Here is an 18,232-nt window from a genome sequence, read left to right on the forward strand (position 1 = left end):
CTGATCCTCGAGTCTGTTTCTTTGCCAATACCATGCTGTTTTTATCACAGTAGCTTTGTAATATAGTTTCAAGTTGGGGATTGTAATACCCCCAGCCATATCTCTGTTGCCTAAAATTTCTTTTGCTATTCTAGGTCTCTTCTGGTTATAAATGAATTTTTGGATTGTTTTCTCTAGTTCTGTGAAATATATTGTTGGAATTTCAATCGAGATTGCATTGAACCTATATAATAGTTTTGGAAGTATGGCTATTTTCACTATATTGGTTCTTCCTATCCAGGAACAAAGGATGTCTTTCCATTTTCTTATATCCTGCTCAATCTCCTTTTTCAAAGTACTACAGTTTTCAGTGTAGAGGTCTTTTGCTTCCTTTGTTAGATTGACTCCTAGATATTTCATTTTATTTGGTACGCTATTGTAAAAGGAATTATTTCCCTGATTTCTCTCTGTAATGTCCTGTCCTTGATGTTCCCAAATATGTATGATGGCCAGCTCCTGGGGAAACCATACCGCCTCCAGGAAAGACAATATCTCCTCTTTGTTTTTGATGGTTTTCCCTGCAGCCGTTAAGAGTCCCCTTTCTTTGTATATACTGGTGTGGACATGTACTGTAGCAAAGGCAAATTTGCTGTCAGTATATATATTTACCCTTTTATCTTTTTCCCACCTTATGTCTTAGGCTAGAGCAATCAGTTTCGCCTTTTGTGCTTAAATCCCTTTGGGCAAAGGCTGGGCCCAAATAGCCCCTTTGAGCAGAGTTTTTACTGAGTGGGGGTAGGTAGGACCATGTCTTGCCCCAGGATCAGTTTATCAGCCTCCTTGACCATTAAGGTGGTTGCAGCTACTGCCTGAAGGCATGAAGGCCCTCCTGAGGCCACAGGATCTAATCTTTTAGTGAGGTAGGCTACAGTGCACCTCCAGGGCCCTAAGGACTATGTTAGACATCAGGCAAGGCCAGAGTTGGGGCTGATACCAGTGCTTGTTTTAGATCCTAGAATGCCTTTTCTTCTTTTGTTCTCCATTCTAGGGGTTGGTCTCCTCCCATAGCAGAATGGAGGGGCTGTGCTATCTTGGCAAACCCGGGTATCCACAGACAAGAGCATCTAGCTGTGCCTGTGAATTTTTGTACCTGTTTCTTGGTAGTTGGCATGGGTATCTGGAGAATGGCCCATTTCCTGGCCTGAGACCAAGTTCTTCCCTCTGAGATCTCACACTCCAGGTATGACACTCAGAAGGCACAGAATTGTGCCTTTTTGGCCAAGACACAGTAGCCCAACTCCTCGAGTACCTGGAGAAGCTCTTGCATTCCCTGAAGGGATTCTGAAAGAATGGCAGCAGTTAGCAACAAGTCATCCACATATTGAAGCAGGGTGAAGTTAGGGTGGTGGGATCAAAAACTCACAAAGTCCTTCTGGAGGGCCTCACCAGAGTGGGTGCATTCTTAAATCCTTGAGGCAGCTGGGTCCAGGTGAGTTGACAGGAATCATTGGAAGCTGGGTCAGTCCACTCGAAGGCAAATATGGGCTGGCTAGCTGGGGCAAGAGGCAGGCTGAAAAAGGCATCTTTTAAATTTAGCACAGTATGCATTTGGCATGCTCAGGAGACAGCAAACTCAGGAGAGTATACAGACTGGGAAGGTAGGGTGCAAAGTTACCACTCAACAGTTGACTTCCCTCATGTTCTGGACTGGTCTGTAATCTTATATCCCCAGTTTCTGTACCGGCAGGAATGGGGTGTTCCAAGAAGACTGATAGGAAATTAATATCCCAAAGTCCAACAACCTTTTAATGTGAGGAGCTATCTCCTGTCTGGCCTCTGAGAGATGGGGTATTGTCTAACTCACACAGGAAAGGCTGTTGACAGGAGCTCAACTATCACTGAAGGATGATGAGCAGCCAAACTCAGTGTATTAGTTTTGCCCACACCTTAGGGAATTCAGTCTGAAGTCTATCCAATAGGCCCTCAGGACTTGTTCCCTCTGGCTTCTCTTTCCCCCAAAGGAGATACACCTTGGATAGAGGAGTGGTTAAGGACAGCTGGTATGAAGGAAGTGACATCTGAGCCTAGGTTGGAGTGAAGAAGATAGTGGCCCTCAGCTTACAAAGGAGGTCCCATCCTAGCAAGGGTAATGGATAGTCTGGTATCACCAAGAAAGAGTGGGTAACTTGTTTTGGCCCCAGGCTTACTGTTCGCTCACTTGAGTGGGTAGTTCTGGACTGCTGCCATAGCTCCCTGGATGGGAATAGTGTGTGACGAAAGTTTTCCCAGTTTTTTTTTTTTAACAATTACCTTTCGGTGCCAGTGTCCACCAGGAAGTGAACCAGTTGGCCCCCTATTTATCATTCATCATGGGTTCCTGGGGTCCAAAAGAGAAGGAGCCCTGCGCCCCTCCGTCTGAATCCTCCCTTCCCCCAGATGCGAGGAGAGACACTATCTTGGCAGAGGGTCTATGGGGGCATTTATTTTTCCAGTGGCCTTTCTCCTTGCAGTAGACACATTGATTTCTGGCCAATGACAGACATTCTCTTGACTTATTTTGTTTGTTTGTTTGTTTGTTTTTAGGCACCTGTCCTTTGGCCGTCCCAGAGTTGGTCCCCTCTGATGGCTGCTGCTAAGATCTTTGTTGATCTTGAGGGGCCAGGGCCAAACTATTGGCTGTCCTTTAGCCCAGTTATCTTTTAATTCTGGTCTCTAAATTTTAGTTCTTGCACACTCAGAAGAGAAGGTCACTATTATAATTTTGTTGGACATTAAATACTTTTGAAATATAAAATATAGTTAGAGGACTGTTATTTTTATCAACCATGGTTGTCTTAGTAGTTGAATCCTTGTAGAATGTTAACAGACAACAGTTATACATTATATAGAAAAACTTAAGATCAAGAGCCACACCGTATTTTAATATGACAATCATGATGACATTATCCTTGTAACACATTTAAATGTCCATCTTAGCATGGAATAGTTTTTAGTCAAACACCTCTATTTGATTATAAGACACTAAATATCACATAGAAAAGCTCTTATTTTTTTATCCTTTAATAGAATATCATCTAAAGGGAACACAGCCTATAAATGTACCTTAGAAGTTTAAAATGTTTAGCCCTTAATTGTAGTGTGTGACATCATTTAGACTGCTCAGTTCCTGAGCATCCTCAAGTATGGTGACATATAACATACCCATTACATAGGTTTTTAAGAAAAACTAATATTTGATTGATTATCTCATGTTGGCTTGATATGTATATATTATCATAAGTAGCTGGAGCACAAGAGAAAAGCAAATACCTGGATCATAAGGAGGTCATTGCCATAAACAAAATGTTGGAAGACCTGCACAGTCAGAAGACATGAATGCACCAGAAAAGTAACAATAATTATTACAATTATATGAAACCTTATGTGCTATAATGTAGGTTGGTACCAAAAGCATCTCTCTTTAAAAAAAAAAAATTTGTTTTTTCACTGAAAATTTTGTTTTGGAAGATGACCAACATAAACATATCACAATAACATATTTAGAACTTAACCCTTTGATCATAACCAATGCAAATATTTTATAATAAGATATTTAAGCAATGTTTATTGGAGGTATGTCTTCCCATAAGGCTATGAAAATTTTGGGGGCTCCTATTAGTGAATGAAGACCAGAAATAACTGTTTATTATTTTTTTTGGCAGCTGTTTAATTCAACAAGGGGAGTCCCATTTAACTATCTCCCCAAACCTAAAAGTCTCCATTTAGTTACCTTGTGTAACAATTAAATGATTTGTAATCAATAAAAATATATACTTTTTGAGTTGTTGAATGTAGACAGCAGTATGCATTACAATCAAAATTAATCTTTGCTGTCATATTGATCACTTAGCAACCTGGGTGAAAAGGAAGGTATGTCTTTAATTTTAATAACATTTATCTATAAGACAATCAAACATATAAGACAATTTATGAAACTAGAGTGCACTCAAATATATTTGGTCAATTTGAATTATAACACCCTTTTGATTAAGACTAATCAAAACTTTTGTAGGTCAATTAACAGATCTCTTGTAATTAGAATCAGAAGGAATAAAAGTGCTTTATGCCTATAAAGGCAAAGCTTTTATAATAAACTTGAAACCAACAAGCAAACATATATATTTCCTTGGTAATTACCTTTGTATATCTTTCTTATGTACATAGGCCTTTTGGTCTTGTGTCTCTCTCTTTATCCTTCTAACAAGACAAACATTCAAAATCTTTTCATATCTAAAGTATATTTCTTTTACTTTGTAGCCTTTTTAATATTTATCTTCCATCTCATTTATTAAAAACCTTTTATAACTTGATTAGCTGTTAAAATTTTAAAATGAGGCCCCTTTTTTGCTTTTAGATTGTTATATTTTAAAATGTGACTGGCTGTCAATAGAACAGTAGTAACCTTGAGGTTTTTTTAATCAACAAGGTACAGAAAGGGACAAATTTATCCTATAATTACAATTTAAGAATTTGCAATGTAAAATAAATATTTTGAAAACACCAACAAAACATCTGGAAACCAAACACCAATTAAACATTACTTCCAGTTAAAGCTGAAAGCTACACTTGTCATTTAGCCAGAATTGATTATTTGATTTTTTGTTTTATTTTGGTTTATTTCCTGCCTGGCTGCCTGCGCACTGGGGGCCAATGAAAATTTTTTTGTTAGTCAAAAGTTGTTTGGTTAGCCTGTCAAAAAAGTTGTTGATATGTAAAGAGGCAGGGGCAAGGGATAATTATACATTTCTTTGTTCTCAAAAGTCCCACTGAGGTGTTGAAGCAGCAAAAGCAGGCAAGCACCTTAAAAGTCTCCTCTGCCTGTCTGCAAAGAATGAGGTTCTCCGAGAGAGAATAAGGGAGGTGGCAAACAAGAGCCCTACCCTCAGAAGTAGGATATGTGAGGGAAAGGTGAAGAAAAAATTGATCCTACATAGGTCATAAGGCTAAAAAGAAGGCCTAAGTTGTTGTGGCTGAATGACGGACCCACCATTAATTAACAGAAAAGGCTGAACCTAGCCAGACCAGAAGACCCCTCAGCCAGCATCCTGATCTTAAAAGGGAGCCTGGGGAGCACCTTCATCAAGGGCTAATGCTTCCCACTCAGACAGAAAGGATCCTTACCTCAGAAACAGAAACAAACAAGGCGTGACCAGGACATCACTGTGATCCCCTCGGTGTCAGCATGGAGACCGTGGGGCCCTGGAACATCTCAGCGGGCACCTCCCCTATAATGTGCCACTAGAGATGGGAGGGACCACAGAGAGGCCAGTCCACCTGAAGTGGGTATCTTGCGGGGGCCTCCACCTGTTATACTTAATCATGAAAAATTATAGAGAATCACCACCACTCTGAACCAAATTTGAGCCCTTTATTGTCAGCTGGCTTTCAAGAGAAGCTCCCTCTGGAAAAACTCTCAAGGAGGAAAAGCAGCTTTTGGGGTTCTTTTAAGCAGCTCTTCTAATTGGAGAGGGCTCAGGGAGAGGGGCAGCTCAGGTGGAATTTCACAGGAGCAGAACTCTGCTGAGTTAATGGGGGTCAGGGGAAGTTTCACACAGTCGAGCTGAAACAAAATATCACCTGTTTACAATGTTGCAAGGGTAACGTACAGCTGCAGAGCGCTCTACCAAATGGGAAGGTGCAAAGGTAACATGGAATTGCAGACTGCAGGATGTGGTGCTCTGTCCTGCATTAACCGAGGGGACTCCCAAGGGAGGAAAAGGGAGGGAACCAACCACCTAGAATCAGTCAACTTTACACAAAGGGAGTCAGGTTGACTATCGCACTACCACAAAAGATAATGTAAAATATTAACAGTAGTCCTAAAGGAAAAAGATAATTAGTTATTGGTAAAGCAATTAAATTGGTAACTGTCTTCACTGTTAGCAACAACAGAACATAAAATGCGTTGAAATATTATATTTAGGAAGCTAAGGCAAATCTGATTCCAGGATTTTTAACTCTAGCTAAACTATCATTGAACACAAATTATAAATATATTTTCCAATCAATAAAAATGAAAGTGATGACTCTTACTAATGAGAACCTTTAGGATATGTAGTTTTTTTAAAAGGACATTAAGTTTGAAATAAAAATCTGAGAGATAAAAAGAAGTGGTGAACAGAAGCTTTAAACATCTTTTTAAATGTTGATAGGTATGAAAAATTGAAACAGCTGCCTGGCCGGAAACCATCCCACTGATGCCAGCAGCTGCCCTGCCAGACCACGCTGTGAGGGGCCTTGTGGTATCTGAATCCACACAACAGAGGTGCCGGGGGGAACACAAAGGCTGTGGCTGTGAGCCCCAGAAGATAGAGAAGAAGTGAACAACAGAGAGGGCCTCTCTGAGGCTCCTCAATGAAAATTGAAACCCACTGGGAAAATGAAGAAAATCTCTTCAATAAAAGCACACTGGACCATCGTGGTTGGTAAGTTGGTGGGATCAGCACCTCCTATAGAAACCCAGACTCTCTTAGTGGGGAGGACAGCTGGAACCTGCAGTGGAACCTTGCAGAGTTTAATCCTGCAGGAGGTCGGGGACCTCAACTTGGACCTTGCAGCCAGAAATCAGCCTGAATCTCAGTAGACTACAGCTGGCTGGCTGAGACTAATTAACTTAGACCCACACACTGCTGCCCACAGTGTCTACCAGGACAGCAGAGATGTATCCTGAGGGAGACCTTTGTTTGTTTGTTTGTATGTATATATATATTCTTATTTTCTTTTCTTTTTCTCTCTCTCTCTCCCTTCTGGCTCTCTATTCCTCTCCCTCTTTGTTCCTCTTCCTGTCCCATTCTGAATTATTTCTCTCTCTCTGTCCTCTCGACTGTCACTATTATAGGAAGGTGAATACAATTTCTAGCTTTCCTATTGTTGTCAGTTTGTTCTGTTTTTGTCTCTGTTCTTTTCTTCTGTCTTTTCCTCCTGTCTTCAACAGATTCCCGCAATTTGCATGATCCTCCTGTGTCCTCTAGCCTCACCTCTAACCTTTGTTTTTCCCTCTATCTCTCTATCCCTCCCTACCCAACCCCTTCTAAATCTTTATCCTGAAGGGTAAGTTTGGCATATTGAAGGGTTTACTTACTACAAACATATTTTAGGCTGGCCCTAGATTTTGATGTAGCTCACATATGGTTAAAGGTGACAGATTAACTGCTACCACAAATTGTCATTTTCTAAGCTGTGTTTGATGCTTATTGTGTCAATTGGGCTAAGGTGTAATGATCTAATTAGTTGTCCTCCCTGGTATACTGAAAACGATATTGCCTAAAAGTCATTAGAGACTCAAAGCCTAAAAAGTCAAGCTATACCTGGAAGGTATCTCTGAGAACCAATCACTCCATACGGGCCCTAAACACAAGTAATAAAGATACTCACAATAAGAAACACTGAAGTATCAGCCCAGGAATTAAAGCAAAAAACAGCACAAACAACAGAATTAAAAATGAGAAGAAACTTTGGCAGTATACGAACTCAGACTCCCTGCTCACCAGAGGAAAATTCTGGGGGAAATGAGGTAGAAAAATATGATAATCAACCATCTGAACACCCTTAACTGATAGCCCCAGGAAGTAACAAAACAGATAAATGAGGCTTTAGAAAAATTCAAACCAGAAATAATTTCCCAGATAACTACAGAGATGGTGAGCAGAGTGAAAGACATGACTAGAGGTTCTAGAATAGAAACAGATAAAAAAATAGATTAGCTCAGAACCATGCTGAAAGCCATGAATAAGAAAGAAGTCCAGCATAAGAAAGAAATGGCCATGATTGCCCAACATAGGAAAGAAATGGAATCCATGAAACAGGTTCAAAACAGATATCCAGGACATTAAAAACTCCACTGAAAGTATTCACAGCAGATTGAGGGAATGTGAAGATAGAATACCAGATATAGAAGACGGGATTGTGGTTAGTAACCATGAAAACAGAGATTTGTTAAAAATAGTAAGGGACCATGAAAAATCAATCCACTAACTGCTAGATGATGCAAAGAATAGCACAAGTCTGATAGTCCATGAAAAAGCAGGAGAAAGTACAAATGAGATTAAAAAAAAACTGTTCACAGAACTAATAGTAGAAAACTTCCCAGACAGAGGTAGCGAATTTGACATATAGATAAGTGAGGCATATAGAACCCCAACTAGCCACGATCAAAAAAATAGCTACAAGGGGCTGGGGATTTAGCTCAGTGGTTTTGCTGCCTGCTGCGCAAGCGCAAGGACCCGAGTTCAATCCCTGGTACCAAAAAAAAAAAAAAAAAAAAAAGCTACACCTGGACATATAGTAGTCAAGATCCCAGAAACCCAACAGAAGAACAAAATCCTACAAGCAGTTGGCTACAAAGCAAGGCATTCTTTGTGCATCAGGATTGCTGTGTCCTGTTTGTGGTTTTGATTGTATAAGTCTACTATATGTCAAATCCATAGGATTTTAGAAAAAAATTTACACTGAATTTAAATTTAAATACATTCATTTAATATGAAAACTAACAAGTCCTACTTTCTCTAACAGAGAGGATGAATAAATTATTTAGCCTTATTTCTTAATTAGGAAATTTTGCCTCATAATCAAGTAGTGCTTATTACCTTAATTTAAGGATCATATATTTATAATTGAAAAAACATATAATTATAAATACGACTATCAAAATAAATTATTTTATTGTGGTAGAAATAGTAAATGATATACTCTCTTTTTAAAATACACATTTTTTTCTGCATATAAACAAAACAGGGCCAATGTAGAGTATTGAAGCTACTAAAATCATCTACAATTTCACTCTTCATGAATAAAAGATTAATCATTGGCTATGTAAAACATCAATAGTAGTAATTGAATAATTCATTTTGATAGCTGAAAGGGAAAACTAAAACAATGATCAATAATTACTTATAAAATGCAAAGGGCCTGTAAGATGATCTTAAAGTGTTCTGAAGTCCTTAATATTATTAAGGAGGTAGATGGAGATGATGATTACATTTCAATTTTAGTAAGCCAAGAATTGCATTAGTAAAGGAAGGCTAACTACGATAAAATGGAAAACTCAAATATCCAGGAGATGAATTGAGCAGAAGTTTGTTTCTCAGGACAGATACTTTGTGGAATTCTGGCATGCCATTGCAGGAGAGCCCATGGACTTGGCTGTGAGTCTGTGTGTCCAAGTGGAACTACAGTTCCAATCCCCCAGAGCAACATTTGCAGCCATGCAGCTGTGGCCTGGTTAATGATATATAACTGGCACATTTTATAATAGTTTTAAGTCTCCTGGAAAGACAGATGGTTGTTCTTTTTCATTTCTTCTCTTTTTAAAAAATTGCCTAGAAACACAGACCGACAGTCATTTGAACCACAAGGTGAAAGTTGTTTGCTGAATATGGTGAATAAGTCTATCTTCAGGAGCACAGAGCTGACATCCAGTTGTCACTGAGTCAGCTGTGAGGTCTTCCAGTGCCTTCTGGTGGATGAGAGATAAACTCCTACCATGTGAGAGACACAGGCCTTGCTATATATACATGGGGCTTAGTGAGTGTGGTAGCTATACTTTCAAGAGTTCCTTGATCTTTCTCAATTCAATTTAATCTAAGATGCATGTGCTTTAAAGTTACAAGTAAGAACATGAAGTTTCAGTTTATTTCTTCAATTGAATATTAAAGTTGAAATAATTCATAATACAACAAAACAATCAAAGAAAGATTATAATGTATGGGAGGTGGAAATCCTTAATGTCATTTATCTTCAGAGGACAAGGTTTTCTATGTAGAAAACCTACAGCAACCTTTAGACAAATTGGTGGATTTTGTGATGTAGTCCAGTGGGGATACTAGATTTAAAATCACTTTAAAAAAGTAAATTGCCTTCTCATGCTAGCAAAAAAGTAAGAGAATTAAGAGAATGCAATTTAATAAAACATGTATAAAGCTACCTTAAATGTATGATTCAGGAAGAAATTGAAAAGTTCAAGGATTAAATAAAGAAAGCAATAAAAATACATATTTTAGATGTGTAAGTAATGTCTCAGTGTGGCAAAACTATTTATTCCTTTTAAATGATTAAGATGAGAGAGTTCTAATCAAAATCTCATTAAGTATTTTTTGTAGACTTAATAAAAGTATTTTAAAAATATGCATGAAAGTTTTAAGGCCTTTCAATTGGATTAACTCAGAAGAAATAAAGATAGGATGTGTTTTGACAGACATAAAAATTTTTATTAAATTACAGTTATTAAAAGAGATTGTTACTAGCTAAAGTCATGACAAACAGATCTACCAGTGGTATAGAAAGGATAGACATTCACTAAAATATAATTTAAGAGAAATGGCAGTATTAACCCATGACATCAAGATTATTTAATAAACTGTGGGATTCCTGCCTTCCATATGGAAAAAATAAGTTACATCCTTACTAAAACTCACAAAATTGAGAATGTTATGACACTGTGAAATTAAAATGATAATTATAAAGTGCACATCAATTTAAAAAAATATTATTTCTCCCTCATTACAACAGACTGAGAAAGTAAAAAAAAAAATGAAAAAACAAAAATAGACATTCCCATGAAGTGAGGAAGAAAATTTCCAATAAAAAGTCCCTCAATTGATTACTATGCACATATATAAATGCTGCAATTAAAAATATACAAATTGATAAATCATATGACTACTGTGTTAGTTTTCTATCGCTATGATGGAATACCTGAGTGATTGACTTATAAAGAGAAAAGGTTTATTTGATTTAGAGTTTTGGAGGCTCCGGTCCAAAACTGAGTTGCCCAGACCCATTGCTTTGGGCTTCTGATGACACTGCCAGATGGCAAAGGTGAGGATTTCGCGGCCAAGCAAACCATTCACTTCACGACCAGGAAGCAGGGGAAGAAAGAGTGAGACTAGTTTCACAGACTCTTGGGGAGCTGTCTGGGACCCCCCCCCCCATACCCACTACCTGAAGCTCCCACCACCTCCCAGTAGTACCATTCTGGGAACAAGAATTCACACATCAATCTGTTAGGGACACTCAACATCCAACTATGGAAATGAAGCTTTTCCCTATTGGTAAATAAGGTATAGAAACAGAAGAACCTATTTAATTTTACTAGAAATTAAAGAAATTCAAGAGAATACTACAATGATGTGGAATGCAAAAGCAATTCATTTAAAAATTAATTTCTGATAAAAACACGTGTACAACATCATTTGGGAAACATGAATGACATACTCTGCCAGTGGGAAAATAATCACTAATACCCATCATTGGCTAAAAAGTTGAAAGTATGCTTAGGTTATACCGTGGCAACTTTTCTCCTAGGTATAAAATTCTATTTATGAACATAAGCAGAAATGCCTGAATCATCCACCTGCAAGAGTAAAGAATACATAATCACAATGTATTAGTGCAATGGAATGCTATATGGTGATTAAAATTAATCAAGGAAAGCTTTCAAAACTTCATGAATTCAAAGCATAATGTTTACCAAACAAAATAAGTTTCAAAATATTAACCTTTTAGCTTCAGTATCCTGATGTTTCAGCTCCTCAACTGAAGATTAGGCCCAGTATCTCAAAAGTCTCAGTGACTTTCCTATACTCTGCATTTTTAAAAGATATATTTAGCTATATTTTATATCCCATAAAATTCATCTGTGTGAAATATGCAATTCAGTGTGTTTTAATACATTGAGTTGTGCAAATGATAGAATTTTAAGATATTTTTAATCACTCAAAATGAAACTTTGTGTCTCCTACCAGTTTCCTCCTACCCTTCTGTTACACTTTATCCTCCACCTATCAATTCTGCCTGTATAGATTTACTTATTTTGGATCTTTCATATGAATGTTATAAAATATGTTATTTTTGACTGGTTGGTTTCTCTTGATATATTGACTTAGGTACATTTGTGTTGCAAATCTTTGTGTTTTATCTTGGGATAATTATATATGACTGGAGATGGCAAGGGGACCCATAGTTTTTATCTCATTTCCCTTAATTAATATATCATGCATAATTATAATATAACATCAAAACATAAAAATGGATATTGGCTTAATGTGTTTAAGTATAGTTTTATGTCTTTTTATATGCATGTAATCTAGATACAAATCTATTCCATCTTCACAAAGTTCTTTCTTATGCCACTAATTTATAGTCATGAACCCCAACCTCAACTGCCATTACTAATTCCTAGTAATCACTAATCTGTTCTCTATTTCTATGATTGTGTCATGTTTAGAATGTTATATAAATAGATTCACATGGTATACAGCATTTTATATAAATATTTCCATTCAGCACAATGCCCTTGAAATCCATCCAAATTTTGTGTTTTGATAGTTAATTCTTTTAAATTGATGGTCTGTATTCTCTGAGTATCTGAGTTTATCTTATCTTTTATCTATCAAGGAACATTTTGATTGTTTCCATGTACTGTATATTGTGCTGTTTTAATATGTATGTACTGATATTGTGTCATAGTTTTAATTTGCTTTGCCATAATGGTTTGTGATTCTGAATATCTTTTTGGGTGATTATTTGGTATTGTATACACTCTAGTGAAATGAGTCTTAATGACTTTTGTCTATTTTTGTATTAGATTAGGTTTTAGATGATGAGATGTCTTTATATATTCTAAATGCATAAATTCTGTCAGATAGGTGGTTTATACATATTTTCTTAACCTTTATCTTGTCTGTGCATCTTATCAACAGGGTCACTCCTAGAGTAAAAGTTTAGATATCATGCTTTTAGTGTCATGACTAAGAACTTCTCCTTCAAACTCATTGATCACAACTGTTAGGACATGTCTGGACTCTTAGATCTAACTCATATATCTATTTGTCTTTTCTTATTCCAGTACCATACTTTCTTGCTTCTGGTAGTTTTTGAAATCAGGAAGTATGGATCTTCCAATTTTGATTTTCTATTTCAAGGTCCATCTATTCTTGTTTTCTTGCCTTTTCATATGAATTTTAAGATCAGTTTTCAACTTCTTAAAAAAATCTGCCTGGCAGTATGATAGAATTGTATTGAATATATATATAAAATTTAGAAGACCATTACCATTTTAACAATTATTTTTGATCTATGAGCAAAGGATGTCTTCAATAATTTAGGTCTTAATTTCTCTCAACAATATTTTGCTGATTCAATTTACAAGCCTTGTGCTTATTTTAATAAATTATTTCCATTTTTTTGACAAATTATTTCTACTTTTATTATTTTGATGCTATTATTATTGAAATTATTTCTTACCTTCATTTTTGGATTATTTATAGTTAATGTATACAAATATAACTATTTATATTTATGTTATATTATAATTGTTTATAGTTTACATTGGTCTTGTGCTATCTTGTGTTCGCTAGTCTTTCTGAACACATTGGTTAGTTGTAGTAGTCTTTTAGTTATATTCATCTACAAATAATCTTTGTGTTTTTTTTGGTAAACAGGGATCGAACTCAGGACCTTGCACTTGCGAGGTAGGTGTGTGTGGTGCCACTGAGCTAAATCCCTGGCTCCAAATAATCATTCTTTTAGTTCTTTCAGAACTGGAGGGTTTTTTTCTTGTTTATTTTTTCTGGCTACAAACTGTAGTACGTCATAGAGTAGGAATGGTTGGAACAAATACCTTTGTTTTCTTCTTGATTTTAGAGAAAGTATTTAATCTTTTATTATTTACTATGATATTAGTTGTGGATTTTTCATCACTCTATCATATTGAGAAAGGTCACTTCTCCTTTGTCTAGTGTTTTGTATAATGAAAGGATGTTGGGATTAGTATGATTTTTTTTTTAGTGTATTCAGAGAATAGTGTGGGTTTTGTCCTTTATTAATGTGGTATAATAGGTTGATTTATTTTCAACCTTTTATTTTATTTCAACCTATTTATTTTATTTATTGTATTTCTAGAATATTTCTTACCCATGGTATGTAATCCATTTTATATGTTGTTGATAAGGTCAATTAATAGTTGTTTGTTAGAGGATATTTTGTGATGTTAATAAGAAACATTGATCTGCAGTTTTCTTTCTTGTGATGGTTTTGTCTCAATTTGATATCAGGGTAACACTGGACTTACAGAATAAGTCAGATATATTCCACACTCTTCAATTAAAAAAAAACCTGTGTGGATTTAGTACTAATTTTTCTCCAAATGTCTCACAGCATTCAACAGTGAACAATTGGTCCTAAGAATTTTTTTTGGTAGAAAATTTAGAAGTTATAATTTTGAACATTTTTAAAAAATATGTGAAGAAGAAAAAAAATTTTATCATGCATTCATTCTGTCTTTTACATAAAAATTACCTTTACTGGAGTTGTGTGTATATGTGTTTGTGTTATTCTCTGTTACCACATTTAGACCAAAGAACTTTCTTTGGTATGTTTGTGAGGGAGATCTACTAGCAACAATTTTCTGTGTTTTTTCTTTTAATCTGAGTATATCTTTATTTCTTCTTCTTTATTTTCCATAGTTGTGTTCCCTTGTGTAGTATTCTTTGTGGAATTTTTTCCTTTCAGCATTTGTTATGTTATCCCATTGCCTTTTGATATTCATTCTTTCTTGTGACTGGCCAGCTGATGATAATATTATTTGGAGTATTATGTTCATGAAACTTAATTTTTTTCTTTTGCTGCTTTAAAAATTTTTCTCTTTATTTTGGTTTTTCACCTTTGGGTTATTATTTTTCCATTTATCCTACTTGGGATTTATTTTTCTTAAATGTATAGATTAATGTTTTTCAAAAAAATTTGCAGTAACTGCCATTATTTTAAAAATATTTTATCCCTTTTTTATACTTTATTATACACATTTGGCAAACTTAATGTGCCATATTTCTCTGAATTTCTATTAATTTTTCCTTATCCTTTGTAATCTCTATTTTACTGATTATATTCTATCTAGCAATCTCTCTTTTTTCAATTTTAACAAAATATTTTATTGAGCTCACCGTATCTAAGTTATTTTTCACTTTTATTCCATTTAAAAATAATCATTCTTTTAAGTTCATTTATGCTGACTTTGATCAACTCAAATCTACTGATGAGCTTTTCTAGAAAATTTGTTTTTATTATTATACTTGTCAACTGTAAAATTTCATTTGATTCTTCTCTGTGTTTTGTATCTCTGTATTGATTGATATTCTCTAGTTGGTGGAAACTTGTCCTCATATCTTACTTTAGTTCCTTATATATGGTTTACTACAATTCTTTGAACAAATTTATGTGAGCTATTTTAAATTTTTTGTCTGTTAAATCTAAGATCTGGGCTCTCTCTGAAGTAGTCTAGCATCTGGTTTATCTTTCTTCTCTTTGTAACATAAATATGCCAGGGTATTTTTTTTGTTGGATGTTCTATATTATTATTTCCCAGAATGATACCTGTTCTATGAGTAGGCACAGGAGGAGAAGGCTTATGGCCTTCGTGTCTTCTTTGTCCCAGTATGCAACATCGGCCAGACCAGTGAGCTCTGATAACAGTGCTCTGGGCCCCACTGTCATCAGTCTTTTGCACTGAAATTTGCCCTGTGATTATCACCTGGGTGTGGAGAGGGAACTGAAATCCCTCAGTTGCACCTTCCCAGAATAGAGACTCCTGCAAAGGACAACTGGAGAGTGGAGATTAATAGTGTCTTGGCCCTGCCCTCATTAGTACCAGACTAGTACTGGGGGGAGAGGGAAAGGGAGGACTACTTCTTAGTTGCTTTTCCCGGGATAGGGATTCAGAAAACATACACAGGAGTTGAGTAGAATTAGGCTGTTGGGCAAAAGCTATAGAGGCCTTGATGTCCTCACAGAGTCTGTAAATGTTTTTTAAATAAATGTTTCCCCTCCATTGGCTTTAGACCACTAGAACAATTTTCAAGCACTTTAAATTGTTGATTATAATTTTCCCCTGTTAAGCAGTTGTTTTAATGAGAAGAGAATATTCTGGGTTTCTCACGTAGCAATTCTAGATATCTTTCCTTTATGTTTGTCAAGTCATTGCTGTAAAGTTTGTCAGCTAATTCCAAATACTGCTGCCATTTTCAAAGCAGAAAGCTTGGGAGGATGAAATGGAAAGATGGAATGAGCTAGGGATGTTCCACTCTTCCTGTAAAGGTTGAGACCCTATAAAGCTACATTACCAAAATTCTCTCAATTCCTTTTGGCTAAAATCATGGTAATATATATTTATTTTTAATCCTTTTAATTGGGCATGATCAGTGAAGAACAGAGCTGGAAGTGTGTTTGTTTTATCAATTTGTAGCATCTGAAAAAGAAATTTAGAAATTACACATGGAATTTTAACTCTGATGCAATTAGCATTCAACCAGAAAGTAGAAATTTTAGTTACTTCAGAGTAAAACAATGATTATATGAAAAATTGCATAGTATATATATTTTTTTCTTCCACTGTCCAGAGTATGTAAGGAGGAATTTCATTTTACTACAGACCTGGTCAAAAGTACTCAAAAAATCACACATATTAATATATAATAGGGGACATCAAAATGTATTATAGAGTATATAGCTATAAGATATAATTACATAATATAGAATTATATTGCATTATATTCTATGTAAACAATTTAAAAAATTAATTTTATTGGTACATTTTAGGTATGCGATATAATATTCATCATTGGAGATTTGTACCTTTACATAATAGATCTTTTTTTTTTTGGTACTGGGGATCGAACTCGGGTCCTTGCACTTTCACAGCAAGCAGCGAAACCACTGAGCTAAATCCTCGGCCCTACATAATCTATCTTGATTCTTATTTTTTCCCCATTCCCCTGCCCTCCCTTCAGCCCTTTCACCCCTCCCTATTTACAAAGACTTTGTTTCCATTTTTCATTTTCTCATATTAATTCCATTCCTCTCTTTCATATATTAATAGGAGTGTTGCCAATCACTCTAGGGTTCTTTTACTCTATTCACATGAAAATCATAAATTGCTGATATGCAGCTCTGCTAGCAGTCCTGATGTCACTAGATGAAACCCTATGATGTTGGATGACAACAGTAGACAAAGCCAGTTCCTAGTCACTGCCACTGCTAATCATCACTATGTAATGCCAGCTTGAGCTGAGCACCACAGGTTGGTTCTGCCAGGCACTATATCTTTGCTGCTGGTCTTTGTTGGCTTCTGGTCCCTAGAGCTCTTTGGTATTAACAGCTCTTGAATGTTTATGTACTCTGTCAACACTAATCAGGAAAAAAAATTCTAAATAGATTTACACAACTTTTGGTGCCCACACTACCTGAGAAATAAAACACCCAGTAAGTTTTCAGAAACACCCAAACAAGTCTTTATTTTAACAGGGCCTGAGCTGCTGTACTAAAACCCAGAAGTGCCTGGGAAGTGCTACTTATGTAGGATCTTGCAGGCCTATTTCAGTGAAGGTGAGGTCTGAAACCAGGGAATCTTGTGGAATGCTAGCTGTGAAGTTGGGTATGCAAATACAAGGCCTAGATCCCTCCCTTCCTGATCTTAGCCACACCAGGGTACCCTCTTTATTCTTCAGAAATTCAACAGTATCATCTGAAGTGGCAGGAACAGGGGAAGGGAACAGTGCTGCTTGCGTGGCTGCACTCATATTGGAGTGGGAAATGTTAGTTTGATAGCCAAGGATGACACTGTGAGGTAGCTAGGGTAGACACAGAAGAGGACTGTCCCAGTCCACCGGGGTACAAGAGGGAGCAAAGGGAAGCAAGAGAAAGGGGCAGACAACCACTGGCTAAGCCACACCCCACGCCAGCAGGGAAAAATGAGCATCAGTTGTTTCTTGGTTCTTACCTGAATCAACAGTATACAATACTTTGGGCTAAATGTTAGCATTAAATAAGACATACCTTTGAATTAGATAGCTTATTTAGTATGAGTTTCAAGATTACATATTAATAAGGACTGATGCAATTGTAAGCTTCTCTAAGCAAAAACCCAGTTACACAAAATCAGGCTCCTAATTGTTGGTACATAATATTTTATTTTCCCATTTCCAGTTGGAGTGGTAAGATCTGACAGTTCTGTGACCCAGATGTTTAGAAGGAGCTGTGAATTTTTTTGTGACATCATCTAGAGTCCACCATGGTTGTTGTTTTTCCAGTGACAACATGGAGTTATTTCAATAGCTGGATATTACCTACTAGTGATTAGTTGCTTATAATGGTTTTAGAGAACAGATCCTTAATGCACTTTCTTTTACTCGCACACATCATTTTTATTTGACATCATCATAGT

Source organism: Heterocephalus glaber, unplaced genomic scaffold (genome assembly GCF_053883595.1).
Source record: "Heterocephalus glaber isolate CG9 unplaced genomic scaffold, H.glaber_assembly_v1.0 deba00000281, whole genome shotgun sequence".
Taxonomy (NCBI): Eukaryota; Metazoa; Chordata; class Mammalia; order Rodentia; family Bathyergidae; genus Heterocephalus; species Heterocephalus glaber.